General features: G+C 42.7%; 1 protein-coding gene across 8 annotated transcripts in view; it reads left to right on the top strand.

Annotated features, from left to right (window-relative positions):
- Positions 1-3,110: 3,110 nt before the first annotated feature.
- LOC120747299 (unconventional myosin-IXb) overlaps positions 3,111-14,541 on the top strand; it is a 52,757-nt gene continuing 41,326 nt past the window's right edge. For 5 of the 8 annotated variants that reach the window (XM_040053070.1, XM_040053072.1, XM_040053074.1 and 2 more), the window contains exon 1: positions 3,112-3,586. The gene's annotated coding sequence lies outside the window, so the exon portion shown is untranslated. Of the gene's footprint in view, positions 3,587-14,541 lie in introns of all 8 variants that reach the window. The other 3 variants (XM_040053069.1, XM_040053068.1, XM_040053073.1) reach the window with 2 other exon arrangements.

The following is a 14,541-nucleotide window of genomic DNA, read 5'->3' as shown; positions in this document are numbered from 1 at the left end:
AATGAGTTTTGTTGTCCCTCCTACCAGGAAGTAGCAAGCAGAACAGAACGTACACAACACTGTGTTTAATGTCAGTCTGTTGTGAGTTGGGTTTTCAAGCTCTTCTCTAAGTCTTTAGCATTTCTCCAGCTTCTGGTGTTCCTTCTTCCTGATGTTGCTATCACTTGGTATAGCTGCACCTTGGTAGATCCCACACTTGATGGTGACGTCTGCTATTGGCTTGAAGTCTGAACAATTGCTCTACCAGCAGCTGGTTTTGGCCCCTCTGGTATTCCTGCAAATTCCTTTCTGTGCTCAGAACTGAGCCACGTCCGTCTTAGCTCGGGTCCTATGCAGAATACAGTGAACCTGGGCTCTCAAACATTAGGCCTGGGGGCCTGTGTCATTAGACTCAAAATGTGTTTTTCAAGAGATATCTGGCCAAGAGAGCAGCAGGAACTGAAACAAATATAGCATAACAGTTTAATAAAGATCATTTAAGTGGACTGAACACAGAGTAGGTACAATAACCTACATGTGATAATCTAAAAATAAATTTATTATAGCCACTTAGCCATGTTGTCCTGTTCAGCCCTCTTATCACTTTTAATTAAATAGTCATAAAAGTTTTTCTTAACTCACAAGAATTGAATACAGCACCTTTGCATAAGTGTGAATTATTATATGAATAGTGTATTTGGGCAAATATATGAAAATAATTTTTTAAAACTAAAGTGTGTGGTTATTGAAAAGATAGGGTTTAATATTTAAAGTAAAATGTAATATAGAATAAAGAAATTGTATTATTTATGTTTTATTTTTATTTTATTTTCTCATTTTGTAACCGGAAGGTTGCCGGTTCGATCCCCGGGCTCTCTGTCCTGGTCGTTGTGTCCTTGGGCAAGACACTTCACCTACCGCCTACTGGTGTTGGCCAGAGGGGCCGATGGTGCGATATGGCAGCCTCGCTTCTGTCAGTCTGCCCCAGGGCAGCTGTGGCTACAAATGCAGCTGCCTCCACCAGTGTGTGAATGTGAGAGTGAATGAATAGTGGAATTGTAAAGCGCTTTGAGGGTCTCAAAAAGCGCTATATAAATGCAATCCATTATTATTATTATTATTATTATTGTTTAACATTGATATTATCCTATCTCTCTCCATATATGTTTATATATATGTTTGATGGATTTATCATTAAAATTATAAAATAGAGGCTCAGTTCAATTGTATTACTATTATTTATTTATTTATTTATTTAATAAAAATTTTTGAAGCCTAAATTGTCCTCTTGATCCTTGAAAGGTTCTGCTATGTGAGCAGTGGCGGTCCTAGCCTGTTTGGCGCCCCGGGCGAATAAAATAAAATAAAATTCAAATAAAAATAAATAAATAAATTTAAAAAAAAAATCAGTTAAAATGACAATCAATCTAATTGAAACAGTTGCATGTTATGGACTTGGCCTCAAGGATTCGTAGTTTAGATTTAAAAGCACTTAATGAAATAAATTCAGTCATTTTCCTTCTGCAGTTTGTTCCAAGCCGAGGGTGCTAAATGGACAAAAGCTCTTTTACCAAATGGAACAGAAAGAGCACACAGAGCACACAGAGCACCTGTATAAAAAAGCACAAAGCCGACTGTACTTCCTCAGGAGGCTGAGGTCTTTTAACATCTGCAGGAAGCTCCTGAGGATGTTTTACCAGTCAGTGGTTGCTGGAGTCCTTTTCTATGCTGTGGTGTGCTGGGGGAGCAGCACAGCAAAGAAGGACTCATCCAGGCTGGAGAAACTGATCAGGAGGGCTAGCTCTGTGGTCGGCATGAAGCTGGACACTCTGGTGACAGTGGCAGAGAAAAGGACATTAAAGAAACTGATGGGCATTATGGACAATGCCAGGCATCCTCTGCACACGGCCATTAACAACCAGAAGAGTCTGTTCAGTGACAGGTTGCTTCTCCCCAAGACAAGAACTAACAGACTTAAAAACTCCTTTGTCCCACACGTCATCAGACTGTTTAACTCCTCTCTGGAGGGGAGAGGGAGGGGAGACAGGAGGACAAAGGAGGGGGGAACAACTAAGCTGTAGTGCCTCTTCACTTCACTGTGCAATACCTTTTGTGCAATACTTTTGTAAATAGTCAACAGTGCAATAGACCTCAATACTTGAAATGTGCAATTCACTTGTATTTTTATTTTTTATTCCTATTTATTCTATTTATCCCCTTCGTATATTTTATTTATATTGTCTCTGTATTATATATGTGTGTGTGTGTGTGTGTATATATATATATAATATTCTGTAACTCTGTAACTTCTGTCGGTGCTGTGCTTTTTTGGAAATCGAATTTCCCAGAGGAACCCACCCGAGGGATTAATAAAGTTCTATCTTATCTTATCTTATCTTATCTTATCTTATCTTATCTTATCTTATCTAGAAAGCAACAAGTAACCATGCGGACGAAGAGAATACCGACCAGCATGTTTCATTACAAGCAGGGAACATAGATAAGAAGGCAGCAACCCAAGAATCGCCTTATATATAAAACTGTATAAATGAGAGTTCCTCCGACTTACCAAAGCAGGCCGTCCTACCTGAGAGTATAACTCACAGTGGTGAGTCTGAAATTTACGGTTAGTGATGAACCTCAGAGAAGCCGTGATGCCGCCCCCCACCACGACCGTGTCGCCCTATCAAAACCCGCTACTGTATGTGAGGCCAGGTGTAAAGGTTTTGGAATAATAGTAAACGAAAGATCACCCAGCAGCATATACATACGGACTGTACAGAGATGACGTCCAAAGAATCCCGAGTATATTTATTGGGTAAAAAACAATCAGACGCGGTTGCTAGGACAACGGAACGCTCCACTAAAACTAGTGGTGTCAGAATACAAATAATACAAAACAAAGTGGAGATTAGCTATTTTAGCTGCTATTTAGCTGCTATTTGCTATATAGCTGCTATTTTATGTAGCTTACGTGAACTAGTCAATTGTGCCTCCTCCCACTGAGGCGGAAAAAACAAACAAACAACAAGAAAACGCGGGTGAAACACAAAGCCTTTGTGTGACACCTGTAGTACCACCGCTAACCCAGCAGGGGGCGCTGCTCTCCTACAAACCCCTGTGAGCAACAGGGTGTCTTTATTGTATAGAATCTGGTGTGTGTGCCTTTTTCCTCAACTTTTTCAGCTCAGCCTGCCGCTGCTGTTATTTAGGCACAGAGAAAGGAAGTAGCGACAGGCTAGCTGGTTAGCCGGTCTGAAATCACACCGCCTGCGAGGAAGGAGGAATTTTTATCCCCCCAAACGATTCTTTGCTGTTTAATGAGCGCGTTTAAGTGGTCTTCGCGTTTCCCTCTCTTTCATTTCAGGTTCTTTTCTCCTCGGATTGAAACCTTCAAACTGATTGAGCTTTGTCTGTTTGGGACTTCACCGTTCTTAGCCTGCGTGCTGTAAATCAGCCTTATTTTCACCAGAGGAGAAAGGAGAGGGGGAAGAAGAGTAGATTATTATTTTGTTTTATTATTATTATTATTTGTCAGCAGTTGGTTGAATCGCGGGGAATGCTTTTGAGGATTACACCGCGACGATGAGAAAAACAGACGGCAAAGGTACGTTAAGTCAGTTTGCTTGAGCTCGTAGCTTTTTACGAGCTCCTTCTTTTATTTTGTTTAATGAAAACGTTTTTACAGTAAAGTCCTAAATGTGTTGCAGTGTTTTTACTTTAGTTGCTGTTGCTATGTGTTTTATTTTTAGGGTTACCAGGCACATCATTGACGGAGCTGTTATAGGAAGTTAATGTGAGGCGGCTCATAATGCGTTAACCCTTTCACCGTCCCCCTTCAAAGCCCCATTTTAAGACGCGCTATCAGGCAGCATTCCCAGTTTTTGGACCGGTTGTGGTGATAGCAGCATGTCTGTTTGTCAAAGCATGTCGGTGACACCCAGTAGCGGAGCTGCATCCGTTGTGTGAACGTCCGAGAATCGAGGCAGACTCGTTGCAGTGCAGTGTCCGCGGGCCCGGTTAGGTTTCTGTCACCGGGCTTCTCACAATGAAAGGATCCCACTTGTTTTGTGTTGGGTGACATAAATCCAGCCAGAATTATCCAGGAAGTGTCAGCTGTTGTTGCAAACTGTCGTGCATGTGGCACATGAAGACATGAGAGATTGTAGCCCTAATTCATTATTGTTGCACAATCAAAGGTGACGTCTACTCGTACACAGAGCTGTGCTAAAGCTCGAGTCGACCCTCGTTTCTTGTCTTTTGGTAGGAAAACGAAGGAAAAGTGCAACTGTAAATCTAAGTCCGTTATACAGGGCAAACCAGAGATGGCCCAATTTTCTAATGAGCCTGAAAATCAGTGTTTGGTATGATTTCTTTAAAGTAGTTTCAGGAATAGTTCTCCAGGCTTGTTCAGAGTTCGTCCTTGGATGCTGATCGCTTTTTATTCCATTTTTGTCCCGCGGTGTTTCAGTAATGTTCAGGTTCGGGCTCTGGAGTGGTGATGGTAGTTTTTGTGAATCACCTTGTTGGTACAAAAGTACTACTTCATGCTTGAAGAAATGGGACCAAATGACATGTTTTTGCAACAGGCTGCTATCAACAAGTGCCTAAAGACACAAACGGCTTCTTTGCCAGGTTTGCTGTGTGGGGATGATACTGATTCATCTTTTGAGTTATGTACCTTTTTTATGCTTTAGTGATTCATAGGTCAGTGACACAACAAACAAAAAGAAGATGGTCTGGTATGAAGGCTGCAGGCAGCTCCAAAGGAAAAAAGCTCCAGAAAACTTTTATTTATTTATTTATTTCTTTAGAAATTGAAAGTCTAGCCCCTTGGAGGCAAAATATAAAGAAATGGGAGATGACCTCATACTTTTGCTGTAGTATTAAAGTATTCTGTGGTACTTTTATTTTCATATCAAGCTTAAATATTGCCTTTATCTCAGGACAGCATTGCAGCGAGCCAAGATTCAAACAGTTAACTGACTGTCTGGCTTAGTAATATCACTAATCACAACCTCTGCATAACTTTCCCACCTCTCATTTGCATCTGCTTTGGGGAACTACTGTTAACTCAGTTTAAAGGAAATGCCTGGTGGTGTTATCTGGGTAACATTTACAAAGAGGTTTCCCAGTATTGTTTAAGTATAGTCATGTCCAAATGTATGCAGAACCTTAATGAATCCTTTCAGATCACTGCCTCTGTGACGACTGCTACCGTCTCAGTGGTGGGAAAAAGTAATCAGACAGCGCAGTATTTACTCCCTCCTTGTTTCTGTCTTTCCATTTCTCATTTACTGAACTGTGGTTTAACTAGAAAGTCCTTTGCTGCAATTTTGCATTCACACTTCCTTTTGACACGCTGGTAATCACATGCTCAGGAATGGGTTGAAATAAGGGGACAGACCAGAAAGTGGAAAATTATAGCTGTCAGCTGTCAGCTGGTGTAGGGGTGCACAGCTTCAAGTTGTTACCTTGTGACCCAGGCGTTATAGAAGTGGGTGGGTGGGGGGAAAACTTGTTGACAGGAGGCTTTCACAGTGTTTTCATTGCATGAGCAGGTGTGTCACAATTTTCACATGTTGTTAATTAAAAGGTTTAGTATAGAAATATTAATAATGTTGCTGTACGTGTTAAATGACACATTTGGAAACGGTCCCAATGACATGTGTGAGTAGCTTTTACTCGCTTGTATAGTATCATTAGTATAGAAGTATGAAGCTCCTGCATGCAAAAAGAAAGTGTGTCAGAACAGCTCTTGGACCCTTTAAGAATAGACTTTATATTTATTATTAGTTTTATTATTTAGATAAATATCTGTCTGAAGTACAGACTGTGTGGGAACTGCGGGGTCTTGGATCATTATATTTGAAAATTATTTGGGGATAGAAGGAATCATGAGTGGAAGATGAGCTTTGTATGAACATGTGGATTTAAAAAGAGAAATGGAGCCCTTTCTTTATCTCGTATTGGCTGATCCCACATGGACCTGTGACATTATCTCCAGTGAATTATTAAAACAGGTCCAACATGCAGGGGACTAGTGCTTGTTTGTGTTAGTCTGCATCACCTGGTTAGCTGAAAATATAAACTATAATATTGAAGCTCAAAATTGATTACAGTGCAGTTTTTTAACCCTGTAAATTTCATCTGGTTAGGTCCTTTACGAGGCCACAAAAATGCTTTAGTGACAGCCTGTAACCAGTTTTCAGAGTAAGATTACAACAATGTGCACGACTTCATTAGATTTAATGTTGTTTATTGTGCCGCTCAGCCGATAAACATCACCTCATAATTTTATTCTGTGCACAGTCACTGCATGTGTAATATTTTGCTGAAACAAGGTGTTAACCACACTCTCCAGCTGTAATGGGAAGCTTTTGTGGGTGTGTACAGCAGATCTGATTATATGGGACCTGCTGACCGCGCAGCGATGCCAGTTAAACATCAGGATATCGTCGGTGTCCCCGTCTGTCGCGTTCAAAATTAAATGAACCCCCCGATCCCCGAGAGAAAGCTCAAAGATTCGATTTGCATTTATTAAAAATGCTTCCTGTTTTATAGCTGTTCATAGAAATGTTGGCTATTTCCAGAAATGGGATGAATGCCACTGTGACTCAGATGTGAACACACCGTGCTCTTTATTCTCACATAAATCCAAAGCAGAGATGCAGTATTACTCGGACTCTTCCCCCACTTTACCCAAATTCCCACCAACTTAAATTTTTGCAAACGGCCAAACCCCCCAAATTATACAGACCTCCTTAAAATGCATGTAAACGTTCAGCCAGTCCACAGAATGGCCCTCTGCCATCCTTTGAAAGAAAAGAGCCATATGGCCCCCACTAATGGTTTGTTGTCTCCAAACCCCGCTGCAGATCTGACAGTGGTTCAAAGATGGGGGAGGGGACCTAAAGCCAGCCACATCTCCAGATCAGCCTTCAGTTTTAATTGTCTAAACATCCTGTTGGATGTAATTGCATAAAATTGTGAATGTAAAAGATTTGCTTCTGTATCGCTGAGCTGTTATTTCTCACGGACTGCGGGAGAGCTAGCTTTCATATTTGGCTTTGACTGATTAAATGTCACTCAGTGTGTTAGTTCTTCCCACAGATATCAGTTTGTAAACCGATAGAGCTGTACAAAGCCATTGGCCTACTTATTTTAAATGTATGTAAAATAAATGCAGAGCTGTGGCTGATTGGGATCATTAAAGTGAACCACATTACAGGAACTTTTGTTGTTTCTAAACGCTGCGCTTATCAAGCTGTTTTCTGCAGCGACACCACAGCCAGGAAGTTGTTTTTCAAGGTTACAAAGGGGTAGAAAGCAAATACAAATATACTGGTATATTTTTACATTGATGTGATGTAAGATTACTTCTGGTTAGCTAGTTACTCATAATCATCTTATTTTGAACTGGTGACTTGAGACGTGTGAGGCTATTTTCTCTTGGCACTCGGCTAAAGCGGCAGTGTAGCTTGCAGAGGATCGGCCAGCACCTCTGCCTAGTATATCTTATCTCAACTGTTTTCATGGTCACATGTTTTGGGGGAGGGTTTCTAAAAGTGAATTACTCAGAAGCTATTTGGTTTCTCACACTACTCATGATCAGAGTGAGAAATTGGGTTAAAATGGCCACTGCATCCACTGCGTTTTCAGTTTTTCAGAGTGTGTCTGCATCCTTCTTTTACTTTTAAAGTTTTCTGACAGAATGAGGACAGGAGAACAGGTTGAGCTATAGCGGGCTGTGGTACCGCTGTGTTTCCTAACAAGTCACTGTTGCAGCATGCGTCGTCTGTACATGCAGCTGGTGTGCTGGCATATACAGGCTACCTGTGAAATGATGCAGACACCTGCAGTCCCGTGACACTGCAGAGCAGCCTCAGTAGGTCGAATAGATCAGCCACCGCGGCGATCTCTATATTCTGTAAGCAGTGGGCAAACTTGAATTGAACCGAAAGAATCACAGATTTATTTTGGGGACTTTTACTGTGGATAATAAACTGTACTGTACAAACTGTGATTATATATAGAGGAAGTTGTTGCACCCACAGCAGATGTTCCTCACAGGAAAATCCCTTACTCTCTCCTCATAAGTCGTAATCAAATCTCATTACTGGTTTTGTTAGCAGGGATTTGATTTGTTTGAGTATAATATCTGTTCATCAACAGGTCATAAAAGGAAAATGCACAGATTTCTGTTAAATGCGCTCACAGAATCACTCTTATTCTCTAGCTGTTGAACATGCTCGTGCTGTGTGTTGTCACCCGGTCTACATACTGCAGCATAGTCACGCAGTATAAAACCTGAATGTTTTATACTGCGTGAGGTGTAGAAGGCACTGGTAAGGGCTTGGCCAGGAGAGCCTGACATGTAGAGACGTGCGCGCGTGCGTGCACGTACAATGCTACTGAAGAGGACGGGCTTCACTCTGACTCTTTGTGGGCTCAGGCAGTTTTATAGCATCATCACTCAAAGATGACATACCAATCAGCTGATTGTGATGAGTCCGACTTTCTGATTCCCTTTAGTGTTACTTTTTCACTTGGTAAAGCAAACTGGGAGTACGAATCCATGCAGAAAGAAGAACTGGGACACCAGCATGCGCCCATGTTTGTGCTTTCTGTGCATTGCAGTCTGTTACAGAAAAGCTCCGGCCTCTCTGTGGCAAACATCAGGCAAAAAGCTTTGCTTTCTGCAGAAACTGTTAGCTGACATTTGTAGCATGCAGTCATGGTTTTGTTGAGGCTGAACTAGGGAGTGAGTGAACAAGTTGGTTTATGTAAGCAGCCGAAGAGACTCAAAATGAAGGCGAGCGGTGGAGTGTTTCAATTCCAAAAAGTCCTTGGTAACTCTCCTAGTCTGCTCTTTCAATGTGGTAAGCTCAATTTATGGGCTTTATAAATAGTCCCAGCTGTAATGATAGGGTACAAGTGAGGAAAAGGCAGGCTGATCGTTTATGGATGGCCTACTTACAGTGCATTTGTTTGCTGCGACTTATTCTTCGCTCAGTCATCACTGCAGCTGTCAAACACATCACGTCAAGATGAGAAGTCTAATTTGGATTATTATGATTATGATGAATGTGCCAGTTTATGTTCTAAGTGTAGGCGCAGTAATAATCTGTTGGTTTATCCAAAATATACAAATCAATAATTTTCCATAGTAAAAGTGCAAATTGGTCTAAGAGGTGCACTTAAACCTCCAGCAGTTCAAGTACAGTGATTTCGTATGGCATTGGGTTCAAGTCAACGTGCTGCATCACGATTGTTTACATTCAGAGACTGTTTGCATCACCATGGCAACCATGCGAACAGGCTTTTAGAGACGCGGCAGCTTTTTAGCCCAAACCCGGATCGTTGTCCTAACAAACTTCGTAGATTTTAATGACAATTTGTTAAGTTCATAAGGTGATAAAAGTGATGCAACTAAGGAAAATAAAACTTTGTGGCTTCTGGTGGGAACAGCGAAATGATTCATGCCATCAAACGTGGATCTTTTCACTCTCTGAGTAGAAAACATACAAATCAATAGATTAGAGGCTGTTTTTCTTTCACAAACTGCTGTGAGGCTGTTTTGTTATATTAGCCGGCTTTCTGATTTCCAGTCTGACATGTCTGGCTGGAGTCTTTCTGTCGCTCCTTCCTGTGTAGGAGGTTACTGTCAGCCTGACTGGTTGATGGCTGCGGCGAGCTGTAACCTCTCCCTCCATCCTCTGCGTGGTCACTGATCCCGTCCCTTGGCTCTGGATTATGGGCGACAGGGACACACCCTGAGGCTTTATTTGCTGTTGCTCTGCGCCTGAGTGTCAAATGTTATGGTTAAGCACGGTTAATAAAAGCCAGTCGCATTCTGTGTTGAGTGAATCTATGGTGTGTTCGGTGAAATCTTAGTTTTTCTACCCGTTTGGTTCTCCTGTATGCTCACCAGCAGGATCACCTTTGTCACAGATACATTTGACTTAAGAATAATACTTAAATATTATTTTTAATTGCTGTTTCCAAAAAGCACGTTTGTCCCTTATCTCACGTGCTAAATGTGTGCCTATTGCCCCTGTTGTACTGAAGGCACCTCTGTAGTTTAGCTACCACGAAAGGTCAGTTTAAGTTGTTTTTCTTTTAGTTTACCATTTAAAAAAAGCTCATTTTAAACAACTTCACTCAGATTCTTCAAGTTTCAAAGAGCAAAAAGCAGAAACTGGGTTGGACTTGTTTATATGTTGGTGGAAGAGGACGTTAGCATCATTCCTTAGTCATTCCTTTTGGAATGACCTGAGGGGAAAAAGAAAAGGATTATTTCATCCAGGCTGGGCAGTCTAGGTGACAAATCATTCCTGTTGCCTGTGCCAGGGTAGAAAGAAGCCAGTGTTACAGAGGACATTGGGAAAAGTGGCACAGATTGAGACTTTTGCTTACAGCTTTCCTTACAGCACCAGGTGAAGCACGGGGAATTTTACACAAGTAAAATCCCGTTTGTTCAGTTTGAGCAGATGTCCATTTAAACATGACGTAGTTTGATCTTTGGAAAATGCAATACCACATATGAGAACTGCATTTATTTTTTGGTACAGCTTTTCTTACGTTTGTTAGCTTTTTATTTCATTTTCGTGTGTGTAGCGTGGACGTGTTGGCACAGCTTTGTAGTTTAAGGGTTGAACTGTGTGTCCCATTGTGCCGACTGCAGCTTAGTCTCACCACTGGATGCCTGAAGGGCTGTGGAGAGTGACAAGAGAGGGGAAAGGGAAAAAACCAAAGACAGAAGAGCACAGACGAGGGAGGCATAGAAGAGCCAAGAGATGGAAAGAAAGAGCCGAGCCGAGGGCAGGAACAGTAGACCTCGGCTACGCTATTGGCTGAACTCCAGTCTGCCGTGTTTGTTTTTGCTCTATTTTTACCGTGCAGTCTGACACTGGTCACTGATGAATGGCTCCATATGTAAGTTGCATTTCATCTCACAGAAATCATTCAGGATGTCTGGCTCAGGTGGGAGTGTTAGGAGACATGGTGCGGTCCATTAAGGATGGAAGACGAGGACTGGAGAAGAACATGTGCTGTTTGGAAAATAGCTTCAGTGTCTCGTCAGTTGAGCGTAATCCGGGGTTCTTGTGGCAGTGGTCATAAATTTATGTCGTTTTGCTCTTACGTTTGTGTTCGTTAAGCTTTGCGGAAATGTACGCGGGTTGTGTTTGAACAACGCGATTCTCGAAGTTGAAACTGAGGTCAAAGCGTGTATGAGACACTGGATGGGTACTGTTAGTGGCTTTAAGGTGCATCCAAATGGTTTAAACATGCTGTTGTGAACCACAGACACTACATCTCACTTTCTTTCCTGCTGTGTTGTTTCTACTATGATCAGCTTCGTAGTACGCGGCATTGTTCCCACCTGTCTGGCTGTTTAAATTTCCCCTGATGAACAAAGGCATGCGTCTTGAGTGTGGCATGTGAACTGGCTGTGGGAGTAAGGGATTTTACATATAGTTGGTGCAGAGCAGCGACTATTCTGGTGTTACAATGGAGTCATGTGTTCGGGAGGTGTTTTTAGTGCTGGTAGCCCACATGAGTGAGCGCGTACAATAATCCCCTCTGTCTGCCGCCTTCCCTTTGCTTCCTTTTCTCTCCTTCCTGATTTCTGTCTGCAGCTGCCCCACATCTCCAGATGACATACTGTAGGTTTGTGCTTGCGATAGCAGTTTATTGCACTAAGAAGGGGCGAAGCGTTTCCTATCTAATAAACACAAGCGAAATGGGCTTGTGTAAACCAGGTTGCATCCAGAAGGTGGACACAGCAACACAAAGCAGCATATTTCACACCAGAAAGCCCCTCAGAAAGATGCTAATGATGACTTCCTATTTTAAATGCGGAAAAAGTCCAAATAGAAACTTTTATTTTGAACTCTGGTGAACTCGGGGTTTTTCCAAGTAAATCTCATTAAATGCTCAAACCTTATAAACCGGTCCATGACACAGGACACAGTACAGTAAATTCATGGAGGTCAGCAGATATTTTCGTGAATGATTCGGAGTAATCAGATTATTAATCACTTGGTGATTTAAATGTCAGCAAATGGTGAATAATAGCTTCTGAAATCAAAATTGCATCTGATCAAATGAAGCGAGTGTTTGTTTTTTAATAAATCACTAAAAATGTAACAGAGTGGAAACATTTTAGCGCGATCTTACTTCATTATTAGTTATTGACCATTTTGTCAAATGTAGAATATATTCAAGGATTAAAGGAGGTTATGCTGGTATTTGTTGTTCTGTTCACCGTAATAAACTTTTTTAGTCTAGGAAGGAGAAACAGCCAGCATCCTGGAAGAGTTCACTGCCGACCAAAACTGGTTTATTAGTCGTACGTGGCTCCAATGACTTGTCCGGAAAGCCCTCCGGAGTAACGTGTCGCCACCAGCCAGCGTGGTTCCCACAGCAAGCCAATCGCACCGAGCAGCAGCTCCTGGGTTGCATTATGTCAGACATGCAACAGCCTCATTGCTCTGGTGTACTTCATGTGCATGCTGCTGCTTTGAATCTAACGTTTCGGCTCATCGCGCTGATCGGAAACATATTTCTCCATCCTTTCCTTGGATTAATCTCTAGGTGAAACATCCTTGGGATCGGAGGCTGTGCAGTGCACACGTCGAAAGCTGGGATACTCTTTGCATGTTTATTTGCATTAAGATCACGTTTTCGCTGTTGCAACTCAATGCCCGAGGTTTGAAAAATAAAAAACACTCCTAATATTTTGTGTTACATTCGTAACTGTTTTGTTGACCTTTCTGCTTCACTCGCTGGTGCTTGCCCTCTGGTCTGACCCGCCCGGGTTACAGACTAGTAAAGAGGCATTACATGTAAATCAGAAACACCTGAACACGGGCTTTTTATAGTCCGGAGCGCTTCCTCAAGCTCGTCCGCTCTCCTCTACTCGAGGAGACTTTGCATCTGGACCGAGTTAAACCAGCAGCACCAAATGTTAGACGGTGGGGAGCAGAGGGGGTGACCAGCGGGGGGTCGAATGGGAGGAGCTGGAGGTAACTCTCTGACAGACAATGCTAGGACGGAGGCAAAGGGGCACAGCAAAGGGAGCGGTTACAAACCCAGCAGATCAGGCTGACGGTTGGTGAGACGAGGGGGAGTGTAAGGCCGTGGCCTGGGCCTCCTGGATTATTGCGGCGCTGTGAAATGTACATGAAGTAATAGTTTACAAATGTCAGCTCTCCTCCACAGCACAGGACGAGAGACGAGGAACACAGCAAAGACCGTCACGTTGTTTTTAAACCTCTGTGGGGGATTTGGGGTCATACCTTCCTCCGAGGGATGTCAAATGAACAGCTGCCCGTTTGTCAATACATGACTCAGACACATGATATTGGGAGTAGCAGATCAATGCGGTGCACTCAGATGACCATGTTATAATTGATTAGCACCGTCCATCACGGCTGTGGGCTGCTGGCTAACTCTCATTTGGTTATGGTTTTGAAGAACCGGGCGCTCGCTGCCATGTTAAATATTTATCATCTCTCAGCGGAGTTTGAGTTTATCATCTCTAATAATGTCTTCCTCTTCTCTTCTGTGTAGCGGGGAAGATGACTGTGACCGTGAGCTCTGTTGAATGAATGGGATAATATCATCAAGTCAAAGACTGGATCCCTGTGGCTCCTCTCTCCTTTATCCTCTTTAGACGGAGCAGCAGATGCTCCTCGGCTCTGGTTTTATTGTTTGTGGCTGGCCAGCCTGGGAGCTTAAAGACGGAGGGGGAGGAGATGAGCTTTCAGTGCCCTTTTCTTCTTCTTCCTCCACTCTCTCCACAGTTCTCTCTCTATATCTGTGCTTGTCTTATTCAGCCCAGTTGGTGACTGTTGGATGAGTTAATTCCCTGATTGAGGTTTTTGGTCCCTTTAAACAAAAGGCTGCGTCTTTGAATAGACCACATGGCTCTAATAGGAGCCATTCACTGCCATTTTGGGTGCAACTGCACCTCCTATAGAGCCTCAGCCCTGAGGCTGATTCACCACCACTCAGCAGCAGCAGGAGCAATCTCTGTCTGTCTTTCTGAGTGCGTCCGTGAGCATTAGCCAGAAACCACATTCAAAGTTACAAACGCACACACACACGGTGAATCTGAGCTTCCTTTTCGTCGGTGTCACAGAGCACAATGCTGCCTCGCTTTGGCAAAGAGCCAGATCCTCTCATCCCCGTTAGGTCATGCAGAGAGCGTAGCGGTGATGGATACCTCGGTGGCCCCAGCTCCGCTTTCCCTCGGGACAGCAAAGGCACTTTTCTCGACAGCATGGAGGCCAGCCGCGCAGATGCTCCCCGTAACGGCTGCACGTAGACTCGAGAAGATAAAGTCATTAGCAAATCATCGTAAAACTAATGATTACATTTAAGTTCAACACAGATGTTCAGATTGTTCAACAATTTCCTCCACTTCACAAACACATCTAAAAAAACAAAATGCAAAGCTTTATTTAACGTTTTGTCGAGGTTTGGGGATTGTCAGGATATCTGTATCAGAATTATAGATGTAAAAAATAAAGTGGTCGAAGTAAGAAATCAATG

Source organism: Simochromis diagramma, unplaced genomic scaffold (assembly GCF_900408965.1).
Source record: "Simochromis diagramma unplaced genomic scaffold, fSimDia1.1 OVJJ01000419.1, whole genome shotgun sequence".
NCBI lineage: Eukaryota > Metazoa > Chordata > Actinopteri > Cichliformes > Cichlidae > Simochromis > Simochromis diagramma.
Note: the sequence above shows the minus strand (reverse complement) of the source record. Positions and strands in the feature narration are given on the sequence as shown.